General features: G+C 43.7%; 1 protein-coding gene and 1 non-coding gene across 3 annotated transcripts in view; one reads left to right on the top strand and one right to left on the bottom strand.

Annotated features, from left to right (window-relative positions):
• SNX29 (sorting nexin 29) overlaps nucleotides 1-26,372 on the bottom strand; it is a 596,058-nt gene that overhangs the window by 266,050 nt on the left and 303,636 nt on the right. The gene's annotated exons all lie outside the window — the stretch shown is intronic.
• On the top strand, nucleotides 7,168-7,294 carry LOC135269167 (small nucleolar RNA ACA64). Its single transcript, XR_010337465.1, has one exon. It is a non-coding gene; the product is annotated as a small nucleolar RNA ACA64 (small nucleolar RNA).

Genomic DNA, 26,372 nt, shown 5'->3' on the forward strand with positions numbered 1-26,372 from the left:
CAAGCATGCAAGAGAATAACACATATCTACATACAGGAAATGAGGAACCATAATTAGACATATACTTGTGTATCACCTGCCCATCTTAAGGTATGGAATCTTCTGGAACTTTTGAGAACCTCTCTTCAATGTTAGCCCACTCCCATGATCACAATCTTTCGATATTCACTTGGGGTGGCTGGCAAAACATTATGGAGAATATTAGGGAAAGTTATAGATTATAGTCTCAAACCTTTTGGAAGACTGAAAGGTTTTACTGGGGCGGGCAGAAGGTGGCCTGCCGGTCCATTAAGTTAGGGAGAATATAGGGACAGTAAGAGGCTTTTCCCAGGTTACGTCTGTTTACCCCACATTCCTTTGTCTCTACTCGGTTTACTCATGTAAACTTTGTGCTGGATGGCCCTCTCAGGGGGTGATCAAAGGGAAATCACTTGTTAATAGCGTTTACTCTGGGCCCAGGACCTAAACCTAAAGCTTTTATCATTCCTAAAACAACTCTTTTAACCACGTCAATTATCCACAAGTGTGTTAACTTAGAACCTCCGTTGTAAAATCTTGACTGAGTAAATATAACGGTGGAGAGGGAGTCTTAGTTGATTGGTCACATTTTGCCCTCTGAAAGCAGCCGAGGGCCATCCCTAGTCCACTTGAATCACTGTAACAGTGTGAGAGTGCATTCATTCATCCACCATTGTGTCAGGGTCAGCATGCCAGACCTCCACAGGTGGTGCTCAGTGTCTCCTCAACAACCCTACTTTTTATGTTTACCATGCCTTTGCCTTTCTGTATAGCTTACAAGTGTGAATTCTTAACCTACCTCCTATTCCATTCTACATTTTTCTGATTGTCTAATGCACATGTTAGGCTGTAACCTGCTGTCTCTGAGCCACATGATTTCCATGAGATCCATCCAAACTAATGTGCACAGCTGAAGTTCATCCATTTTCGTTGCTGTGTTGATTTCTATGCTGTAGCACACTTTTTTTTTGAGATGGAGTCTCACTCTGTCACCAGGCTGGAGTGCAGTGGCGCAAACTCGGCTCACTGCAATCTCTGCCTCCTGGGTTCAGGCAATTCTCCTGCCTCAGCCTCCCGAGTAGCTGGACTACAGGCATGTGCCACCATGCCCAGCTAATTTTTGTATTGTTAGTAGAGACAGGGTTTCGTCACGTTGGCTGGGATGGTCTCGATCTCTTGACCTCATGATCCACCCACCTCAGCCTCTCGAATGTAACATAATTTTAAAAAATCTCCTCTCTTATTGATGGATATCTAAGTTGTATGGAATGTTTTGCCATCACAAGCGAAGCCGTGAACATGGCTATGTGTGTTTTTCCTGGTGCTCATGGGCAAGTGTTTCACTAGGATGCGGCTAAAAATCTGTATTTTAATACTGGTCAAACTAATTATAATTTTTTAAAAAAACAAAAACAACTATGTGGACCAACTCCTACCTCTATCAGCTCCCAGCCTACAGCCTGCGACAGACTGACAGCTTCATGGTAAATTGCAAATGAATATTCTCTGAGCAGCAAGATGGTTCAGGCTGCATTCCTTCTGGTCTTTTATCTAACTCAATTCAATAACAAAAGAGTCTCATGTTGACAGATCACATGACCTTGTCGCAGTTGTTTATAAATATCATTTCTCGAAAATTGGCTTTTGAAAACTTTTAAACAGTGAAGAGTTTGGGCTTCTCCTCACTAACACAAACCCAGAGGCTCCTAAAGAGTCAAGATGGATCCTCTTAAACTGGAAGTGCTTTTAGAAAATGTGTCCTGGTGAGATTTCTTTTAAAATGCCTTCACCCTCACAATGTGGCCCCTAGACACTCCACCGTGTTTTATAAAAGGTCTTATCTAGCAGGAAGTTTCCAAAAAGACAGAACAAGAAAAACTATGGTCTGAATGTGTGTGTTCGTTCCCTCAAAAACACACTGAAATTCTAACCCCCAAGGTAATGTGTTAGAAGAGCAAGGCTTTTGGGAGGCACTTAGGTCATAAGGGCAGAGTCCTCACGAATGGGATTTGTGCCCCTATAGAAAAGGCCCCAAAGAGACCCCTTGTCTTTCCATGATGTAAGAACACAGCAAGAAGGCACCCTCTATGAACCACTAAGTGGACCCTCACCCCACCCCACATCTGCCTTAACCTTGGCCTTCAGAACTGTGAGAAATACAATTCTGTCGTTTATAAGCATCTCAGTTTATGGCATTTTGTTAAAATAGCCTGAGCCCACTAAGATAGTACAGAACTCAATCAATAACAATAAAGAGAAAATTACAGCATTGTGCAAAAAACATAAAAGTGTGCCTGTATAACTGCAGAAACTGATTTTCATTTTTGGAAATCGGTTTCATCAACTTTGACAGAACGTGGCTACGGCCATTTGCTTATACTCAGCTGTTTCCACGCCACTTTGGCAGAGTTGAATAGTTACGACGTACATCCCACCCACAAAGCCTAACAAGTCCACTCTCCAGCCCTTTACAAAAGAGGTTTTCCCATCTCTGTCTTAGATCACTGGGTAATACACATATCCTAGATTCCGATAAAGAAAGGACTGTCAGCACTGGTTCTTTTCCTGCACTGTGAATCGAGACAGAACTAGGTTCTAAGTACATTATCTTTCTTTTGTATATAATTGAAATTTACCTTCAGGATTAATATTCTTTAAACATGGTACAAGGGATGACGACCAGCAGCTGCAGTGTTAGATAAGGAGGAAAGTGACGGTGTGACTGTCAAGTATATTCAGGATGATACCTGTAAAAGAGCTTGGACTCTGAGGATTAACATCTTTCTTCCTCTGTCCTCAGGGCAGGGTAAACCGTGACTAGAGTCCTCCCAGAGAAACACCAAAATGTCCCTGCCACAGTCTCTTAGTGCCTATCTCATGCAAAGTCCATCCTCCAAGCCAGGATTCAAAGAGAAGCACGGTAAACACGATCCCTGCCTTCCTGCAAGTTACATTCTAGACAGGAGATGGGCCATCAAGAGCCAACAAAGATGTAAACTAGAAGACTAAAGATCCTGCTATTTCAATCAAGAAAATAAAACCGGGCAACATGGTGGATTAACCTGACGCAAGGCACCATGGGAACAGATTGGACTATCAGGGAAGGCCTCACTGAAGTAGTGACACCGAACAGAGACCTGGAGGACATGAAGCCAGCCATGCGGAGATGTAGGGGGAGAGGGAATATGGGAAACACGTGGGTCTGGAGGGTGAAATGACCCTGGCCCTTCCTAGGGGGAGGGGGAAGGGGCTCCAGAGTAGAACAAGGAATATGGTGACAGGTGAGGCAGGAGACATGGGCACACACCAGAGTGTGAATGGATTTGAAATCAGCTCGCAGAGTCCTGGAAGGAGTCTACTGGTAGTACTCCCTGCAAGAGTAAATGGCAGGTTAGACTTGTGGTAGCAATACAGATAGAAAACAATGGCTGGCTTTATGAGATATTTCAGAAGGGACTATATAACTCAATGAGTGACTTGATGTACACAGTGTGGAAAAGAGAAATCAAGGAGGACTCAGGCTGTTTAACTTGACTAAGTAACTGAATGGAAAGTGGTATCATTTAGAAAGATGGAGAAAACCACAGGACAGGCAAATCAGGAGGAAGAACTGGGTTCTATGCTGGCCTCATTCAGTGTGAGATGCCTTTAAACCAGTGGCCCTCAAAGGAGGGCATTTTTACTTCCAACAGCAGACTAGGCAATGTCGAGAGACATTTTTGGTTATCACAACTGGGATAGGGAGATGTCATTGGCATCGAGTAGGTAAGACTGGTGGGGAGATGTCACTAAACACCGTGCAATGTGTGGGAGAGCCTCCTACAGCAAAGAACTACACCATCCAAAATGTCATTAAGGCCGAGTCTGAGAAATCCTGCTTCAGACAATCCATGGCGATGTCACGAAGGCACCTGGAGCAACGTGTGTCTGGAACTCAAAGATCAGTCAGGGCTACAAGCCGACATCTGGGTTTTCTCAACAGCTTGTTTTTCTTGTGTTGCTATTCTCTCTCATCATTCTTTTTTTAGCTGCTCTGCTGGGGAAAGGCAGTTATACAGGAATTAAAAATGGATTGAGGTTAACAGATCTAAGGAAAAAGTGTCAAAACTATTAAGTCATTCATAAACACTAAGGCAAAACACAATGCCAAACAACGGAAGATAAAAAAAGTAAAATACACAGATCTCACTCTACAGTGATGCGAGGTAGACAAATCACCAAGCTGATCACTGAGGATCGATGCTATTAGGGTGCTGTTTCCAAAGCAGTATGGAGACATGAAGGGAAACATGATCAACTCTGCCTTGGTGGGAGAAAGTGGTGGAAGAAGGGAGACAAGAAATGGTTCTTTTCACTCATATCAGAGAAATGCAAATTAAAACTACATGGAGATTACATTACTCACCTATCAGATTAGCAAAACCTCATAAGAAATTGTATTTATGCCAGCCAGGTGCAGGGGCTCATATCTGTAATTCCAGCACTTTGGGCAGCCGAGGTGGGCAGATCATCTGAGGTCAAGAGTTCAAAACCAGCCTGGCCAACATGGTGAAACCCTGTCTCTACTAAAAATACAAAAAAATCAGCCAGGTGTGGTGGTGTGCACCTGTGGTCCCATCTACTCAGGAGGCTGAGGCAGGAAAATCTCTTGAACCAGGGAAGCGGAGGTTGCAGTGAGCCAAGATCACGCCACTGCACTCCAGCCTGGGTGACAGCAAAACTCCACCTCAAAAAAAAAAAAAAAGGAAAAAAGTTTTATTTATGCCATTAAGAGATTTCTCACATGAGAAAAAAAGACATAAATATTAAATGAAGTTAAAAAAAAAACCCATAATTCAAAATTTAAATTAGAACTACCTGTATAGATCATAATATGTATTCTACTAAAAAACAAGGGATGAGGTGGGGGAAGGGAGGGAAGAGGCAGGTGGGGAAGAAGAAAGAGTAAGATTTTCTAGCTGTGAACACTGAATTGAAAAGGCCTAGACAATAACCAACCCAGCAGCAATGAGCACCCACACCACCTAGATTATGCTGTATAAATACCTCTTCCAAGTCAAGGAACCAGGACCACCTGGAGGAAAAGGTGCTTCCAGGTCTAGGGCATGAAGTACAAGAAGGGCCTAGAATACCTTAGTTTCTTTGCTTTGATGTCCAGTGTGCTGGCAAAAACTAACTCTTGAGGACTCAGTAATCAAACTAAACACTGCCCCATGGGTCGAAATAGGACAACTTGAATATCACAAAGAAAAAATACTGTGATGAACTGGAAAACATCAAATAGGTTTAAATACATAAATTTGCAATGTTCTTTTTTTTTTTAAATTTTTGAGACGGAGTCTCGCTCTGTCACCCAGTAGCATGATCTCGGTTCACCAAAACCTCCATCTCCTGGGTTCCAGCAATTCTCCTGCCTCAGCCTCCCGAGCAGCTGGAGTTATAGGCACCCGCCAAAACACTCAGCTCATTTCTGCATTTTTAGTAGAGACAGGGTTTCGCCATGTTGGCCAGGCCGGTCTAGAACTCCTGATCTCAAGTGATCCACCCACCTCAGCCTCCCAAATGCTGGGATTACAGGCATGAGCCACCACACCCGGTCTTTTTTTTTTTTTTAATGACTCACTGGTCCTCTCTGTAGGAGAGAAAGGAAGCAACTCATTATCATGAAAACGGATAAATAAAATCAAGCCTTGGTTTCCCTGGCTTCCACATTGCATTATGATGAAGTTAATGTAGGTAACAACTGGAAATACCACCAGGCACATGGGACTCATGCCCCATGTGAAAGCAACTGTGTCTGCTGTCATTATACCCACATCATCACCCCTGGGTCCTTGGGGACACCCACACCCAACCATCCTTGGGTGGTGAAAGGCAGCAAGGGTCCTCCCAGCCATGGGAGGCAGCAGAGGATGCCTGGTCTATTCTAGAAAATAAAGTAGGAGAATATTTTCTGTCTCTTATTGGCAGGAAAATCTAGAAACACACAACATGCATATATATTGCCCTTCCTAAGGGCCAGAAATTCTTCTAAATGTTAGAAACATACTAAGTTATTCTTCACAGTAAGACTAGGAGATAGGAACTATTACCATTCCCATTTTACAGATAAGAAAAATTGAGGCTCAGAGATGTTAGTAACTTTCTCATGATCACAGACTTGTTCATGGCAAGAAAAGGCATAATCTGTGCAGGCCTGTTCAAGATTCTGCGAAGTATGAAACCTTGACAAAGGTGATAAATATCAGCCCTGCAGAAAACCATCCAGGGGACGAGGAGTCTAGGGAAATTATCTGTGTATTATTATCGTCACTATCATCATCATCATCATCATCATCATACCAGTTATTCACTGAGCATTCACTTTGATTTGATCATTCCACATCAACTATGCCATAAGAGGAATGCAACCTCCAATTCCTGGGTTCAAGCAATTCTCCTGCATTAGCCTCCCAAATAGCTGGGATCACAGATGCTTCATTTGTATTTTTAGTAGAGTTACGTTTCTTCTATGTTGGCCAGGCTGGTCTCGAACTCCCAGCCTTAAGTGATCTGCCCGCCTGGGCCTCCCAAAGTGCTGAGACTACAGGCATGAGGCACCACACCCGGCCCATAAATGCTATTATTATTCCACTTTCTGGAGGGGAGAAGTGAAGTTCAGCAAAGTTGGGAAGGTTTCCCACAGTTGTTAAGTGAGACACAGGTAGAGCCACACTTGGAAGCCAGTCAATGACACTCCACAGCTCACATGTTCTCCCAGCTTTACTGAGGTACAATTGACGAATAAAAATTGAATGTAGTCGAGGTATACAAAGAGATGATTTGAAGTATCTATACACTGTACAATGACAACTGCAATCAAATGAACACATCCGTCACCACCCACAGTTACCATTTTTTAACTCTGTGGTCTTTATAACCCTACAGGTGGTGCTGAGGACACTTTAGATCTCTCTTAGCAAATTTCCAGTAGGAGAGGCCAGGAGAAGGGAAGGAAGCCAGGGACACGGAGGTGAACAGCAGTGAATACACACACGAAGGCAAAGAGCACTGGCTTGGGGGCAGTCATTTCTGTGTAGAACAAAACAAACCAATATTTTGTTTTGTCAGCCCAGATTTTGACATTTAGACATGGTACATCCTACTGGCATTGGTTGAAAATCACCCCCTTGCTTTGGCTGTGCATGCAAGTGGGATTTGACGCCCAGAACCCCCAGGGCCTCAGCTCACCACACACTGCTTCATATGCAGCAGTGAAACCCGGGCCCCAACAGGTGTCATGGCCCCTGCCCCAGTGTGGCTGCTGGTGTGCTCTGCCCCTGTCTCCAGCCTCTGACCCCTAACCCTGTCTTCTCTCTGGACAAGGGGGAAAAAGGTGGCATATTCTAGAGGCGTGGTTCTCAACCAGCAGGGATTCTGATGCCAGAGACATCTGGCCACATCTGGAGACGTTTGTGGTTATCACAGTTGTGGGGAAGGGGGTGCCACCAGCCTCTAGTGGGCAGCAGTCAGGCATGCCAAGAAACATCCTACTGCACACAGGACAGCCCCATGACAAATGATTCTGTGGCCCAAAATGTCAATAGTGTTGGGGCTGAGAACCCTGGCACAGAGCAAGTCACCTGACCTAGCTGAGCCTCACTTTAGTCCTTTGTTAAGTGGCGATAACCATGTTTACCCTTCATTAAAGTGTTTATGAAGAGTAAATCTATCTACTGCCTGGCCCATGACAGGCACTGAAGATAGGAGCTGATTCTAACGGCATAACCATCCCTGTCAGCATCACCACCATCGTTAAGTAGGAGCAGTATCTGCATTAGGGACTGGCACACTGTGACCTGCTGGCCCCCTGTCTATTTTGGTCAATAAAGTTTTACTGGCACACAACCATGTTTACAAATTGTCTTAGGCTGTTTCAGTGCTCCAGTGGTAGGGGACCACATGGCCCACATCACGGAGAGATTTTACTAATTCATCTCTTTATAGAAAAAAGTCTGCTGACCCAGGAATGATCAAGAAATATGAAATGCTATACAAAAAAAAATGGTTATAATTCTGATGTGTCAAAAAATTGCCGGAAATTTCTTTCTTCCCCCCACATATATAAGGGCCATGGGCACAAAGTTACAGGTACAGAGCCTTCTAATTGCTGAAAGCCAATTTTATCCATTCAATTTTATCACTTTTCATCAAAATTGACTGTCACTGTGCTTTAAAATATACTCCATCAAAGCAGTTCAAACCTTTTAACACAAGGAAGGCTGTTGTTACAATATTTACAGAGAAACTGGTATCTCACTCTCCTCCCGAGCCAGAGCACAGGAAGCGGAGAATTTTCCATTAATTTTAAAAGCTTTTTACCACCAAAGGAAGAAAATTTTTTCAAGAAGACAAAAAGATAGTATTTTAGCATTTAAATCTAGTTTTCCTCACAAAGGGAAAATGATTTCTACATATTACAAAGTAGGAAGTGGGTAGTTACCAGAGAATATATTTCATTTTGAGGAGAAGAACTGAGTTTAAAAGATTCATTTTTGGAAACGTTAATCTCGAGCTCCTGGAGATGAAAGCACTGGTGCACCGAAGTTGGTCTTTGTCAAAATACAGTTTGCAAGTTTTTATAAGACTCATCTCCCTTCTCTACCTTAAAAATGGATTTTTAAAAAAATCCACTTGAAGGGAGTTGGGGGAAAAAAGAAACAGAACCCAATTTCAATATCCTTTGCTAAAGAAATAGTCTTAGCTCAAAGCAGTGCAGCAAGTTGCCTCTGTAGCCCAGAGAAGTCAGTGAATTGAAACTTTTCTAAAGTACTTGTCACTGTAAAAGAGTTGCTGAGCATTTGCCCTGGCAAAGCTGAGTTTTCGGTACTGAAAATGGAATCTGTGAGTCACTACAAGAAAGCCCAAGGAGACAGGGTTCCAGAGGTAAAATGCACCTTCGTCAACAGAAGCTGCAGAAAAAGCAGGATGCTGTTGGGAAAAAATTAGCCACAAAGGAAGTTGTGAGAGTTGTTTTCTGAAAAACAAAACTAAGAAATCAGTGGGTGACCTGGCAAGCAAAAGTTCTTGGGTTGGTACGAAGAGAAGGAATGTTCAGAGATTCTGGAAACTTATCCTGAAGCAAGAGGCTGGCTTCACTGCCCCACAGCGGAGTGTGCCTATCCTTAAAGGGAACTGGTGACCCCAACGCCAGTCATCCTAGGAAAGTCAACCCTGAGACGAGGAGAAGTGAAAAAGCAAGGACATGGGATGTGATACGATTTGGCTCTGTCCCCACCCAAATCTCATCTTGACTTGTAGCTTCCATAATTCCCATGTGTGTGGGAGGAACCTGGTGGGAGATAATTGAATCCTTGGGGCGGTTTACCCCATAGTGTTCTCTTGGTAGTAAGTCTCACGAGAACTGACAGTTTTATAGCGGGGAAATCCTTTCACTTGGTTCTCATTCTCTCTTTGCCTGATGCCATGTAAGATGTGCCTTTCACCTTCTGCCATGATTGTAAGGCCTCCCCAGCCACATGAAACTGTGAGTCCATTAAACTTTTTTTTTTAAATAAATTACCCAGTCTTGGGTATGTCTTTATCAGCAGCATGAAAACAGACTAACACAGGAAGGGACAGTCATCTTTTCCCTGGGGCTCCCTGCAGCTGCATTAGGCCTGGACACAAAGGCCCAGAGAGGTCCAAGGCAGCTCTAGTCCTCGGCCAAGCAATAGCAAGCCAGGAAGGAGGCAGGGAGCCAGCCTGGGGACACGGGCAGGTCTGGGCTGTGACTGAAAGGACATGAACCTACCCAGAGAGGAACTGTGCTCCCCGCTGAGCACAGGCAAAGGGCAGGGAGCCAGGTCAGCTAGCAAGGAGCCATGATGGTGGTTACACAAGCCCACAGTTGCCCAGATCCCTGCATACAGACAGCAGAGGGAGGTGGGTAACTGTGGACTTCCCAGGCCTGGGAGTAGACAGGGTGAGTCTTTAGAAACCAAGAAGGCTCATTCTCCCTGAGCAAGCATGCCGGGACATTTTCAGCCCATCGGAGGAGGGAGGCACCAGACAAGACTTCCAGCGACCCTATGCATAGCAGGGCTCAGGGCTGTTCCACTGAAAGTGACACTGTCTGTCCCCAAAACAGGTAAATGAGACAAGAGGGTCCCCCTCTGCAGCAGGCACCACACCTGAGAGATGAGTGGGGACAGGCCATGCATACAATTCCCCATACTACACATTGGAAATGATGATTTCCAGGCCATAGATGCAGACATTTGAGGCTCACAGAGGTCAGGTGATAGGACCCAGTCATGCGCCCAGAGCCAAGATTTTGATTCTCACATTCTGACCAACAGTGGGGACGGACCATCATCTCCTGGTGTTTGTATTTGAAGTTCTCTTCCACAGAGAGTGGCTGGGAGCTTTGGGTCTGGAATCTGAGCACCTACGTGACCTTGACTATCAGTAAGCTTATCACACCTCAGTTACCTCCTCTGTATAAGGGGGATAAGAGTAATACTACCAGCACAGACTGGTTATAAGGATCACATGAGATAAATAAGGTGCTTAGGAATATACTTCGCACTGTATAAGCACTGAATAAATGCAAGCTTGCCAGCCTGATAAGGATTTTAACAATCACTGAGAAAGATATCTGTAGCTTTCCAAAAGAACAGAATGGCTCAAAATTAATTGATAAAAGGGTTCTTTGTATTTTATTTTTTTAATCCATTCAAATATGCCCCCAAAGTGGATTAAATAAAAAAGTTCAATATGTTCTTTCTACCAAGCTATTAGATTAAAGCATATTATTAGCTGAGCTAAATAATTCATTCAGTTAAGTTGCACTGTAATAAATCAGGAGAAGCTACAAGACCTCAAAGTCATTCCAAGTCCAATTTCAGGTCTCTTTCAGCCTTTAGAAAAGTCTTCCACTAGAAGACAGTCACAAAATGTATCAGGATACAGAAATGGTGAGCTTAACCTCCACCACAGGCTAGCTAATCTTTGAAAACGAAAACGCTGTCTAAATGGCAGGAAATTAGGATCACAGTCACTGTTGTTATCAGAACTGGGTCCAAATATCAGCTCAGCCACTTTCCGGCTACGCAACTTGAGATCCTCTACTCAACCTTTCTGAGCCTCGGTATCCACCACCACTACCTCACAGGGTTGCCGTGAAGATTACATGATGCATATAATAGGGCCAGGTGGGGTGGCTCATGCCTGTAACTTTAACACTTTGGGAGGCCAAGGTAGGAGGATCACTTGAGACCAGGAGTTCAAGACCAACCTGGCCAACATAGGAAGATCCCATCTCTTTGAATATATATAATAAAAAGATACATATGATGCCCCTGCCCAGTGTTTGACACATAGTACATGTTTATCAAATGGTGTGAATTATATTAATTTGGATTTAAATAATGTATCTATTCATTATTAATTCATTAATAAGAGAATGAACTACTCTGCTGAAAATTTCTATTTATTCTACATAAGAAAGTTGTTCAGCTGGACATTAGCAACAATTCTTACATAAGAGCTTAAAGTTAGGGAAAAACCTCTGATCCTTACAAGACTAACAATAGAATCACTGTGCCCTGTATCAGCCTCACAGGAGAAGAGAACAGGCAGGGGACAGAAGGTTTTAGATCCTTCGAATGAAACAAACAATAATCATCACACTATTAGAAGCAAAGTCCTAAGTCACACTATTATACATCAGGGGATGTTTCTAAAATGACGGGGCAGCTGGAGGCAACGCTTTTTACAAGATGTCTTCCAAGCCAAACTGCTACAAGCCATTCAAGCTTAAAGTCTTCTGGCAGTGTCCCTTACCATTAACTAGTAGAGTACCTTTAAGAAACAGAAGACTCTCAGCACCACTGACTTGCCTGACATAACTCAGTCTTCCTGAATGGGTCTGAAACAACTGGCTGGGACTTAGGAAAAAAACTCCTGTCCAAGGGCCAAGAGTGACCACGGGAGGAAGGTGCAGCTATCCCCATGCACCTGTGTTAGGGAGAATCAAAACAGAACAAGACAAGGAAAAGGGAGAACTTTCCAAGCCTACCATTTTCAGAAAAAGAAACATTAATTGTAGCATCTGAAACCTAAAAGACTCTCTTCAGAAGGAATGACAAACAGTGCTAAAAAAGAAACTACGGAGGCGTTTTGCCTCTGTCTCACTCTATGGTCTATCAGTCAGTTGTCACCTGACACACCCAGGTGGTCAAACCTTCGCACCTGCTGTTCCTGCCATCTGGACTGCCCTTCCCCACCCTGTCTCACTGGCAAAGTCCTATTCTACCTGCAAAGCCCGGCTTCGAAATGAACATTTCTGCACTATCTTCTCTAACACCCCACACCACAACCCCTCCACCAGCAGATCTGACAGCACCAATTTCCCTCTTCTTTTCAGACTGCTTGCTGCTATAAACTATTGTTTTATCATGGTAACTCCACTAGTAGGCTGTGAGCCCCCCAAGGCAAGGGAGAAGACTGATTAACCAATATATCCACTGATCTGGCTCTCACTCACTCTTCACTCACTCATCCATTCATTCACTCACTGAGCACTAAAGTGAACCTTGGTTTTCTGCCACCATGGCATGCGCTTCCCCTAGCAACAGTCCCAGTTTTCATCTGAGGATCTATCCCTCTCCCCAACCTCTCTTCTCCATGTCTCAGTGGAGCTCTTCCCTGTCTTAGCACCAGCAAGATCCTATGATCAGCTCAAAGCAGAGAATGGAACCTAAGCTAATTCTATAGAGTAAATATAAGTTTTTTGACAGGAATGGAGAGAGACTCACTTTTTCCTATCAGTGTGAACCTGGAAGAAAACCTGTGTGCCCAGGGGTGATCACAGCCATCTGTGACCCTGAGGAAGAAAACCTATTGATACGGTTTGGCTGTGTCCCCACCCAAATCTCACCTTGAATTATAGCTCCCACAATTCCCACATGTCCTGGGAGGGACCCACTGGGTGGTAACTGAATCATGGGGGCACGTCTTTCTTGTGCTGTTCTCGTGATAGTGAATAAGTCTCTTGAGATCTGATGGTTTAATAATGGGGAGTTACCCTGCACAAGCTCTCTCTCTTTGCCTGCCACCATCCAGGTAAGGTGTGACTTGCTCCTCCTTGCTTTCTGCTATGATTATGAGGCCTCCCCAGCCATGTGGAACTGTAAGTCCATTAAGCCGCTTTTTCTTCCCAGTCTTGGGAATGTCTTTATCAGCAGCATGAAAATGGACTAATATACCTACCAAAAATGATGTCAACCCAGAAAGGAGAGAGGAAAGCTCTAAAGAGAGAGAAACAGGAGCCTGGTGACATAGCTCAAGTATCGAGCATTTGCCACAGCTAAAGCCACCTTTCCCTTGGGCCAAGGGATTCCCTTCCTGGAGATCATCACGATAGGCTCGACTCAGTGGTAATAACAAGTTGAACAGATACCAGTCAATTCTTGCTCTTACAAAAGTCTATAGTGGATCCAGCAGCACAACAGGGCAACTCTCCTCCAAGCAGTGACTCAGGGATCCAGGTTAGTGTCATTTTCTAGCTATGCATCATGGAACAAATGGCTTCCAGAATCACCATGGCAGGGGAGCAAGAACCAAGAAAACTCATGCCCACTCTCCTATGCCTCAGTCTGGGACAACACTTATCACTTCTACTTTCAGCCCAGTGGTCAAAACTAGTGACACAGTCCCAAACTACCCATAAAGGAGACTGGGAAAGGCATCTGTCCTATGTGTCTACAAAAAGAAAATGAGACAGGCCTTGATAAACAACACAGTCTTTTTCACAGACAGCTTGAGCCAAGTTTTTTTTTTTTTTTAACTCTGCAACCAAAAAAAACCCATTAAATGATACAAACATCAACCAGGTACCAGAAGTCATGAGCGAAGATGAGACCACAACAGCGAACAAGACAGCTCAGCAGCTGCTGCTGTGGAATGTAAAGCAGAGTGAGAGAACATGGGGAAAGAATGGCGGAGATGAGAACACACATTAGTGAGGCACATTGATGACACTACACTAGCAGGGTTAGGAGAGGTGACACAAAGGACGTGATGGGACATCTGGGGCAAACTGAAGTCTTCAGAAGTGCTGTGCTGTGATTAGAGAAGGCTGCCAGGATGAGATCTGAAAGATCAGAAGTCAGCCAGGGAAAAGGAACAGGAGAGAGTTCATAAAAAAAGAACAGGGTTCCAAGTGGGAAACCTGCCTGTGTAAAGGTCTGCAGTGAGAACACATGCATTTGGGAAACTAAAACATGCTCAGAGCAAGATGAGAAGCATGAATGAAGAGGAAGGCAAGAGCAGAGCCAAAAGGTTTAACATGTGAACACGTTACATTTAAAGGAACCTAAGGGCAAAAGTGAGCCACTGGAGAGTTTGAAGATGAAACAGAAATGCCCAAGCAGACTGGGCCAGGAGTAGTTTGTCACTGTCCATCTACATGCATTCAATGCAACAAGTCCCTCCTGTCTCAGCGTTCTCCACTCCCCCTACACCCCCAGTTTCTCCAGCTCCACACTGCCAGTGACAAGCCCTTGATGCTGCCAGCAACAAGCCCTTGATGCTGCCAGCAGGCTGAGCTCATGCAGCATTCAGGACAGCCCTGTCCCTTCACCAGATGTATTCTGAACTCTAAGCCCAACCTTGACAGGACTAGATCTCTTTCACTCGCCTCCATCAAGTCCATATGACTCCTTCTGGGGACCCAGCAGTGGCTTCTTGAAGCCACTTCCCGCCTCAAAGAGGAAAGCAAATATAAAACAGGCCCAAAATAGTGTGGGTCTGAAAAGCTGAAAACCAGCCACTATAATTACAAGTATTTTTATCTGTCGCCCAAAAAGGAGTATTGGATCATTTTCCAAGTGTTTCTCTAAAGGAAGTTCATCTGTTCATTCGCAAGTACTCCAGACTTCCAGATTAGAGACACAACCGGAAGTGAGGCTTCAGCAGAAATGGAAGCGAAACAGAAACATGGGGTAGAGAGACGGCAAAGATCAGGACCCTGGTGCCGTCACGAGAGAGAGTGGTGACCTCACCATAAAATGGGAAATGAATATCCAAGGTTCTGTAACAGAAATCAAAAGATCAGCAAAGATAAACACTACAAGGCTGGGGGCGCAAGCATGCCTGCACAGAGGCACGACTGTCCCTGCACCTTAACACGCCCCAGGCAAATGCAAACACGTAACTGAGAGGCTAAGGGAAAGGGGGGAAGAAAGAAGAGCCCTTAGAAGACGACTCTGCCAATAGTGGACCCTTTTCCTCCTGCTGCACGGCAGGTAACCTCAGCACACAGGAGTACAAGAGGCATCAGAACCAGCCTACCGTCCAGGCCAGCACATGCAGCTGTTTACCCGGTAAGTGCTCACATCAGAAACTGTCACCAGCTAGAATCTGTTTCCTTTCTCCCTCCTCATCTCTTCCATCATTCCCCAGTTCTTGACAAGCTAATAGCCAGCATGTTTGTCACTGCATTTATTTTCCTGGCTCCACTTAGAACTAAAAGTCAGAGCTAGCAGGCAAAGGCAGGCCCAATTCCTGTTTCTAGGAAGGCACAGAGAAGGACACAGAGGGCGATGGGAAGAGTACCAACTCTGGTCAGTCAGGGGGTCAAATCTTGCTTCCACCCATGCTAGGCCCATGACCTTGGATAGGTGGCTTAGCCCCTACAAACCTCGGCTTCCACATCTGTAATGCAGAGAACAATTAATCACACACTCCATGTAATGCAATTAACACAGTGCCTAAAAATAGAACAGCCCCTCGATTTACATTAACTGCTATTACCTTCATTATCTTTTTTTTTTTTTCAGACAGGGTCTCACTCTGTCACCCAAGCTGGAGTGCAGTGGCACCATCATAATGATGAAGGACAGATGAGCACCAAAGAAGGGCTTAGCCTGCAAGGGTTCTTGGCTTTGCCCAGGAAAGAATTCAAGGGGAAGCTAGAGGTAGAAGAAAACAGCTTTACTGAAGCAATGGTGTCACAGCTCCAGTGGAGTTACAGCTCCGGGATTGCTCCTGCAGAGCACGGCAACCTGTAGGCAGAGGGAGGCAGTTCAGGGCAGTTTTGCAGTCACATTTATACCTACTTTTAATTATATGTAGAATAAGGGGTCGTTGATGCAGAAATTTCTAGAAAGGAAGTATTAACTTTTGGGTCATCAGGTCATGGCCATGGAAAAGGTTCGGAACTCCTGGATGTTACCATGACAATAGCAAATTGACATGGCACACATGGGCATGTCCAATGGAAAGCTGCTTCCACCCCAGCCCTGTTTTAACTAGTAGTGAATTTGGTCCAGTGTCTGAGCTCTGCCTCTGGGGTCAAGTCCCATCTCCTACCTCAGTAGCTCACTGCAGCCTCGACTTTCTGGGCTCAAGCAATCCACCCACCTCAACCTCCTGAGTGGTTGGGACCACAGGCACACTGCTGTGCCCAGCTAATTTGAAAAAATTTTTTTTGTAATTACAGGGTGTCGCTACGTCACCCAGGCTATAACATCAATATCTATAGCTGCTTTACATTACACGTCACAAAAAGCCTAACAGGTCACAGAGTACCACACACATAACAGACTCTAAAAAACACTGGTGGGAGAAATTCTCCAGGATCAACGACCCAGGTTCTTCACCTAATGAATGACAGGTAAGGAAGAAAGGGAGAGGCAGGAAGACACAGGTGACAGAATGCAAAGACTGAAAGACACTGAAAAGATCCATCACCAATCATGAGGTAGGGACCTCACTGGGATCCTGACTCAAACACCTGTTTAAACTGCACATTTAAACACTCATCAGATAGTTGACAATACTAAGGAATTATTGCTAACTTTTAGGTGTGAATGATACTATGGAGTTTTTTTCTGTTTTAAAAAGAGAGCCCTTATACTTTACTAGCAATATATTCCTAACTACTTAGGGGTGAAATCAATGTTGTGCTTTGGATTCCCTACCAAATACTATGTAATGCTGGGGAAACAGGAGGGTAAGCGGATAAAACAAGACTGGCCAAGAGTTGGTAACTACTGAAGTAGGGTGATGAGTATACAGAAGTTATTTATGTTCTTCTGTCTATTCTTTACCAGTATAGAAGTTCTTTATGTTCTTTTGTCTACTCTTTACCAGTAATAAAAAAAAATTTTTTTTTTTTTTTTTGAGACAGAGTCTTGCCCTGTTGCCCAGGCTAGAGGGCAATGGCACATTCTCAGCTCACTGCAACCTCCGTCTTCCGGGTTCAAGCAATTTCCTCAGCCCACTGAGTAGCTGGGATTACAGGCACCCAACACGATGCCCAGCTAATTTTTTGTATCTTTAGTAAAGAAGAGGTTTCACCTAATTGGCCAGGCTGGTCTCAAACTCCTGACCTCGTGATCTGCCCACCTCAGCTTCCCAAAATGCTGGGATTACAGGTGTGAGACACTGCACCTGGCCCAAAAATATTTTTCTAAAATAGAGACAACTGTGAGATACAGCCTGCCTCTTTCTCCTTCGGAGACCTTCGTTAGGGAACTAGCCCATTTGTAAAGGAGGCCACACTGGAGGCTGGAACCGATACACTAATAAAGACTGCAGGCTGTGATCACACCTCCTCATCTCCAAATCCCTCACCTTCCCAGGGCCCGTGCGGCTGTGCTGCTGACATAAGTGCATGTGTTGTTAACTGAAGTCAAGGCAGACAGCCAAGCAAAGGGCACAGAGGCAAAACAGCTCCAAGCTTAGCCATGATGCACAAATGAAATGCTCCAGTTCCTTGCTCGGGAAGTTGGGGAAGAGAGTGAACCAGTGGCCTCCTAAAAGACCTTCTGTTATAAGAAGCTCCTCTCCCTGATACTTCAACCTGAGGATCACGAGGACTAGCACTGGCCTTCTTTAGCAGGCTTTAAAGTGTGACTATGGTATTGCAGTAATGTGTGGTTTTTAAAAGAACTCTTATCTTTTAAAGATAGATTCTGAAATACTTAGGACTGTAATGATATGGAATCTGAGATTTTCTTCAAAATTCCAAGGGGTCTGAGGTTTGAGGGGTGGAATGGGATACAGATGAAGCAAGATTGGCCAGGAGTTACTAACAGCTACAGCCAGGTGATGAGTACATGGAGGCTCATTATTCTAATTTATTTCCGTGTATGTTTCAACTTCTACATAATAAAAAGATTTTCAAAACTCATCAGAGGTTTAGCCCTGTTAGTCATTAACACTTCAGTGGGAATTACACCTATCTTACTTGAAACAATAGCTTCTTACCCTTTTCTACTCATATACAGGAAGCACTTAAACACTCAGTTTTGCTTGGTATTTAAACTACATGAGGTAAGAGCCTGATCTGAATATACTCAGCTTCAGGTGATTATAAAAAAAAAAATGTCTAGACATGGTGGCTCGCACATGTAATCACCACACTTTGGGAGGTGGAGATGGGCAGATCACTTGAGGTCAGGAGTTTGAGATCAGCCTGGTCAATACAGTGAAACCCTGTCACTACTAAAAATATAAAAATTAGCTGGGTATGGCGGCACACACCTGTCATCCCAGCTACTACAGAGGAGGAAGCTGGTGAACTGCTTGAACCCAGGAGGTGGAGGCTGCAGTGAGCCTAGATAATGCCACTGCACTCCACCCTGGGCAACAGAGAGAGACTCTGTCAAAAACAAACAAGCAAAAACAAAACAACAACAACAAAAAAAACTCAAATCAAACCTTTCAAGTATCAGTGTAATGTAGATCCCAGCTTAGAGTTTTTCACCCTGCATCCTTATACAGAATCCAGTATTTTACAGAAAAGCGCAGGCTGCTCTTACATAAAAATGACTTCTGGATACATGAAAAGTGTTGGAACCCATCAGTGCCAGTTTATGAAGCAAGCACTGGTGGTGTAACTGCTCCCAAGGTCCTGGCTGCTTTAGGAATTTTTACACTTTATTAAAATGATGATCACATTCACAGTTATCTACAGCATGTGATTATGAGTGTATTTTTTACCAGCTTGATGTTTAAGCTTACTTTTCCATTAATAGCAACTCTGCCATTATAATGAGAACAAATGTGGCTAATACACCATTTATTTTACCCACGAGAAAAATTTAGGGACTAACTACACTCAAACAGTAAATGATAAGTATCTTATAATTTTAAAAATCAATCAACGGCTAGCTGAGCCCTGCCATATGGAAGGAAGTAAAGTGCTGTTTGCAGAGGACGGACTGGCAATACTGAAGTAGAAGATACACAAGTGGAGCAAACAGCTGGAAAACGGTGCCGGTAAGCAAGACTTGGGAGAGCCAGAAGGCAGCATGAGAGCGCTAAGCCCTGGTAAACAGTGAGTAGAAGGAGAAATGAAGGAAAACGACATCTACTGATCACATACGGATACAAAGCTTTATATAAGTCAGGGTGCCAGTGGTAAGCACAAGAAACAGATGCTAACCTAAGCACAAATAGAATTCACTATAAACAGGGAGGAAAGTGGGGAAAACGGGCTCAGAAAAGAAACTGGGGCCAGGCATGCTGGCTCATGCCTGTAATCCCATCACTTTGGGAGGCCGAGGCACGAGGATCACCTGAGGTCAGGAGTTCAAGACCAGCCTGGCCAACAAGGCGAAACCCCATGCCTACTAAAAATACAAAAAATTAGCAAAGTGTGGTGGCGGGCACCTCTAATCTCAGGTACTTGGGAGGCTGAGGCAAGAGAACTGCTTGAACCCCGGAGGCAGAGCTTGCAGTGAGACAAGATTGTGCCACTGCACTCCAGCTTGGGCAACTGAATGAGACTCTGTCTCCAAAAAAAAAAAAAAAAAAAAAAAGACAAGACAAGGAACTGAAAACAGAGCAATTACAGCAAGTTCAACACAGAAAACAACTAGAGTTTTATCCAACTCACTGCTATTTGTCTATTGGATAAATGCTTATTGTTAATTGCTATTGAATAAATGGCCTCCCAAGGACTGCTGCATTCTTATATGACTCCAGAGTTAAAGACCCCATTGGCCTAGCTCAGGTCATGTGCCCAGCCCTGAACATAAAACAGGGCAAAGTACTTGGACACACTGTTCCACCCAGACAGCAAGCTATGGTGGAGAGGCAAGCCCTCCAAACAAGTCAGGACAGAAGGGAGGAGAGGAAGCACAAAGACACCTCCTCTCTACTGCAGGCACTCCTCTGGGTTCTTCATGTGTAATTCCCAAAACAAACCCACTAGCAGGTATTACTGGTTGCGTCACACTAACACAGAATGTGAGGCTCAGAGAAGTAAAGGGGCCTGTCCAAGAACATATGGCAGTAAGTGGCAAATCTGAACTCAGTCTGACATGTGATACATGTGCTTTCCAAGTCAACAGGCTGCAGAAGGCAGCAACAAAGTGGTGAAGTCTCCAAGTCCGAATGTCACCAACATGTCACACTGTTGTGAAGGGAACTGCAGAAAAAGAATAGAAAATCTCTGAAGATAAGTCCAAACCAAAGGAAATGTACTTCAAAGAAGTACAGAAGCAAGAGTCTCAGAAGAGCTCTATCTTGGATGTGTCCAGTATCTTTTATCTTCAAAACCTTGCTGAGAGCCAGAGCAATCAGGCAAGAAAAAGAAATAAAGGGTATTCAAATAGGAAAGGAGGAAGTTCAATTGTCTCTATTTGCAGATGACATGATTGTATATCTAGAAGACCCCATCATCTCAGCCCAAAATCTCCTGAAACTGATAAGAAACTTCAGCAAAGTCTCAGGATACAAAATCAATGTGCAGAAATCACAAGCATTCCTATACACCAATAACAGACTTAATGAGAGCCAAATCAAGAACAAACTGCCATTCGCAATTGCTACAAAGAGAATAAAATACCTAGGAATATAACTAACAAGGAACGTAAAGGACCTCTTCAAGGAGAACTACAAACCACTGCTCAACGAAATAAGAGAGGACACAAACAGATGGAGAAACATTCCATGTTCATGGTTAGGAAGAATCAATATTGTGAAAATGGCCATACTACCCAAAGTAATTTACAGATTCAATGCTATCCTTATCAAGCTACCAATGACCTTCTTCACAGAACTGGAAAAAACCACCTTAAACTTCATATAGAACCAAAAGAGAGCCTGTATAGCCAAGTCAATTCTAAGCAAAAAGGACAAAGTGGGAGGCATCACGCTACCAGACTTCAAACTATACTACAAGGCTACAGTAATCAAAACAGCATGGTACTGGTACTGAAACAGAGATATAGACCAATGGAACAGAACAGAGGCATCGGAGGCGACACAACATATCTACAACCACCCGATCTTTGACAAACCTGAAAAAAACAAGCAATGGGGAAAGGATTCCCTGTTCAATAAGTGGTGTTGGGAAAACTGGCTAGCCATATGCAGAAAGCAGAAACTCGACCCCTTCCTGACACCTTACACTAAAATTAACTCCAGATGAATTAAAGACTTAAACATAAGACCTAACATCATAAAAACCCTAGAAGAAAATCTAGGCAAAACCATTCAGGACATAGGCATAGGCAAGGACTTCATGACCAAAACACCAAGATCATTGGCAACAAAAGCCAAAATAGACAAATGGGACCTAATCAAACTCCACAGCTTCTGCACAGCAAAACAAACAGTCATTAGAGTGAATCGGCAACCAACAGAATGGGAAAAAAATTTTGCAGTCTACCCATCTGACAAAGGGCTGATATCCAGAATTTACAAAGAACTAAAACAGATTTACAAGAAAAAAACAAACAAGCCCATTCAAAAGTGGGCGAAGGATATGAACACACACTTTACAAAAGAAGACATACATGAGGCCAACAAACCTATGAAAAAATGCTCATCATCACTGGTCATTAGAGAAATGCAAATCAAAACTACATTGACATACCATCTCATGCCAGTTAGAATGGCGATCATTAAAAAATCTGGAGACAACAGATGCTGGAGAGGATGTGGAGAAATAGGAACACTTTTACACTGTTGGTGGGAGTGTAAATTAGTTCAACCATTTTGGAAGACAGTGTGGCGATTCCTCAAGGACCTAGAAATAGAAATTCCATTTGACCCAGCAATCCCATTACTGGGTACATATCCAAAGGATTATAAATCATTCTACTATAAGGACACATGCACATGAAAGTTCAGTGCAGCACAGTTTACAATAGCAAAGACCTGGAACCAACCCAAATGCCCATCGATGATAGACTGGACAGGGAAAATGTGGCACATATACACCATGGAATATTATGCAGCCATCAAAAATGATGAGTTCATGTCCTTTGAAGGGAGATGGATGAACCTGGAAACCATCATTCTCAGCAAACTGACACAAGAACAGGAAATCAAACACCGCATGTTCTCACTCATAGGGGGGTGTTGAACAGTGAGAACGCATGGACACAGGAAGGGGAGCATCACACACTGGGGTCTGTCGGGGGGAAATGGGGGAGGGACAGTTGAGGGTAGGGAGTTGGGGAGAGATAGCATGGGGAGAAATGACAGATATAGGTGAAGGAGAGGAAGGCAGCAAATCACACTGCCATGCGTGTACCTATGCAACAATCTTGCATGTTCTTCACATGTACCCCAAAACCTAAAATGCAATAAAAAATAAATAAATAAAATAAAATAAAAAAGAAAAAGCACAGGTCACCAATGCTCTTGCATGCTTCTATTTTTCCCTGGGTGTGTCTTCAACCTTGGCTAAATAAACTTGTATTCGTTCTGGAAAAAAAAAAAAAAAAAAAAAAAAAAACACCTTGCTGAGAACAATTATTTCTCTTCTGATGTGTTAGAATTTCAAGAAGGATGGGGAAGTTTACAGAATAAATTCTGAGCATCATCACTAACAGTCCCTAAGAAGTGGGGAGGAATTATCTAAAGAAGCTGTGGTTAGGTGCCGACCTCTGCAGAACTGCTGTCGAAGACACGGCTCCAGGCCTGTGGGTAGTATAACCCTACCTCTGCACTTCAATCCTCTGTCCTGACCATCAGAACAGGTGTGTTTGCCTCACCCACAAGACGGCAAGTCCCTAAACACAGGCACTGTGTCCCACTCATCTATGTAACTTAAGGCCACGTTCGGCATGAGGAAAAGCTAACGCAATTCACAGAGGAAACATCAATGACTTTGCAACCAAAGTCACTCTGCAAGTCAAGACAAAGAAAAAAAAAAAACTCCACAGAGGGAAATGAATGCCACTTCAGGGATGTCTCTGTTTCAACCTCACAACTTCCTTGTCTCATCTCCCACAACCATCAACACTGCTGCTCCCAAGGTAGGAAAAGCCACAAAAGAGGAGAAAAGAAACAAAGGGCTGGATACTGAGAAGGTGCTCAGTGGATGTGCACAAACTGAGTTGGCATCATTACTCAATGGCCTCCCTAGGCTCTCCAAGCTATGCTTCCTGTTAACATTCAGGGCCAGAGGAAAGTTTGCCTCTTCTACAGAACCCGCGGCTCTTACTAGATATCTAATCCTTTCCACTTTTTTTTTTTTTTTTTTTTTGAGATGGAGTCTCACTCTGTCGCCCAGGCTGGAGTGCAGTGGCGTGATCTTGGCTTACTGCAACCCCACCTTCCAGGTTCAATTGATTCTCTGCCTCAGCTTCCCAAGTAGCTGGGACTACAGGTGCGTGCCACCACGTCCAGCTAATTTTTGTGAATGGAAACAGATTCTAGCTGGCACATACCATTTCCCCATGTTGGCCAGGCTACTCTCAAACTCCTAGTCTGAAGTGCTGGGATTACAGATTTGAGCCACCACATCCAGGCCCAGCACTGCTTCTCAGCAGCTAAGGACTCTTGGCGAAGTTACTAAACTTCCCAAAGCTTCATCTGTGAACTGGAGACAGCAAGAGTATCCTCCTCAAGGAACTCATCTGAGGAACACACATGTTCATCTTCATAAAAGCCCCAGCACAGTGCCTTCAACTAACAGTATGCACCTAACAGCTGCTGCTAGTATCACAGGGGCTGTGACATGACTAGTGTTTTACCCTTGCCAGATTAACTTACACCTGCCAGAATTCTCCTGCCCTCCTTGTCTTCCAAAGTTAACAATCTCAGAGTGTCAGGAACAATTTTTATACCTCCAGCCCTTGGCGCAAGATGCTCACCAGCCATTAAAACATGGCTTTACAGCACTAGCTTTAGGTTCTGCGCTGTCCAGGACACTGGATTCCAGATCAACAAGCACAAATGTGTTGCATGTATGTGCAGATAGGTGAGCTGCACATACACTCAAAGACACCTACATAAAAAGTGCTCAGAAACTCCCTTTGCACTGGGATGAATCACCATGTTTAAGGTGTTCCAAATACCCTTATTATCTAAAATGAGATGGACTGGGCATGATGGCATATAGTTGTGATCCCAGCACTCTTGAGAGACAAAGGCATGAGTACTGTTGGAGTTCACAAGTTTGAAATCAACTTGGGCACCATCACCTCCTCCTTTATCAATAACAGCTCCTCCACCACCTCCTCCTACATCAGCAACAACTCCATCACAACCACCTCCTCCATCACTTCTACCACCATCACCTCTTCCTTCCCCTTCACCATGATCGCCTCCTCCACCACCGCCTCCATCAGTAACACCCCTGACATTACTACCATCATCTCCTCCTCCATCAACACCTCCCCCACCTCCTGCTGCTCCTCCTCCATCAAATAACAGCTTCATCACAACCACCTCCTCCATCATTTCTACTACCATCACTTCTTCCTTCCCTTTCACCGCAATCTCTGCCTCCGCTACCACCTCCATTGGTAACACCCCTGACATTACTACCATCATCTCCTCCTCCAACACTTGAGTTAGAATGCAAGATGTTTCTAAAGCCACCTTCCTTCTTTAGAGTCGATTTAGAGACCAGACACAACAGATAGTAAGATTGGCAGCCTGAACCAGCAATGAGCTTAGAGGGTCCCCTTCTAGGGCCCTGGGCCTCTGAAACCCACCCAAGCTCAGGCATGACTCTACAGCAATGAGTGAGTGTTTTCCCTGTTATAAAAATAAAACTCACTGTAGAAGATTTAGAAAGAACCGAAAAGTGTATTTGTATACTGAGCATGCGTACATACGTACATACAGACATAACTATTTTTTTTTTTAGAAGTGAAAGTTCTCACATATTTATTACTGAACCCAGCCAACCAAAGCCTTCTTTTTTTTTTTTTCAACATGAATAATGGAAGCACTGAGGGTTGTACCAACTAATGCCTTCATTACAGATCCAGAGAGGAAACTCTGTTCAAATTTCTCCAGATAGCAGTGACATTTTTCAGCTCGATTTGCTAACATGATTGTGACCTTCAGACAGCGTAAATATGTGTGCCATCTCATGTGTAATTTCTTACAGACCCAGCTTGGTTCTTCTCTAATGTCTCCTTTTAGCGTTCTACCTGATTTTATTACCAGTTTTCATCCAAATCCACTGGGGAATGGGACGATTTTGCTTTTGTTTCTTGGCCAGGAATCGCTTAATCCTGAAAGTCTTGTGAGAGGACATGGCGAGAAATGGAGTAAAGCACACACCACAAAGGCGGAGAAAGGAAGAGAGCCAGACATAACTTAGAACACCACCAATGGACTATTACAACATGGACACACACCTCATCACAAACATAGCTTCTCAACTTTCCCATCAAGTATGCTAATCAGTGATGGTTTCTGAAAAACCCCTTTATCACATCCAAAAATTACCTTTATTCCTTTTATGAAGAATATTTTCTATCACTATCCATACAGTTATAAAATGAGTTTTCATTACCTACCAGGATTTGGCTTTCCTCTTTGAGCCTACTAATGAGATGACTTACATAGATGAATTTCCTGATATTAAGTCATCCTTGCAATCCTAAATAAACCCTATGTTTTGTGTACACTGTTCGTGTAATACGCAATTGAACTTTAGTAATAACTTTCTATAATTTTTGTATATCTTATACATAAATGATTCTATTTGATAGTTTGCTTTTTTACCCTATCTTTGTCAGGATTTTTTTTATATCATGGTAATGCATACCTGAACCAAGACAGAGATGTATAAAAACCCTCTCAGGAAATAGAAATAGCAAAGGACTCTTTGTGTATTGCCTTGAAGAGTTTCCTAGAAATCACCATGAAACCATCTACGGTTGCTGTCTTCTAAGGAAGCAGTTCTTCAGTTACTTGTGCAACTTTATTCCCAAGTGTTTTGGTCTTTTTTTTTTTTTTTTGAGGGTGATGGGGGGGCCCCTTCAACCAGTCTGCCTCATCTTCAATTAATTCTGATAATGAATGTTTTTCCGGAAAACAATTCACCTCATCCACATTTTCACATTTAACAGCACAAAGGTGCAGGTGACATTCTTTCCTGT

The sequence above is a fragment of the Aotus nancymaae genome, unplaced genomic scaffold, assembly GCF_030222135.1.
Source record: "Aotus nancymaae isolate 86718 unplaced genomic scaffold, 86718_ANA_hifiasm-v0.15.2.pri h1tg000049l, whole genome shotgun sequence".
NCBI lineage: Eukaryota > Metazoa > Chordata > Mammalia > Primates > Aotidae > Aotus > Aotus nancymaae.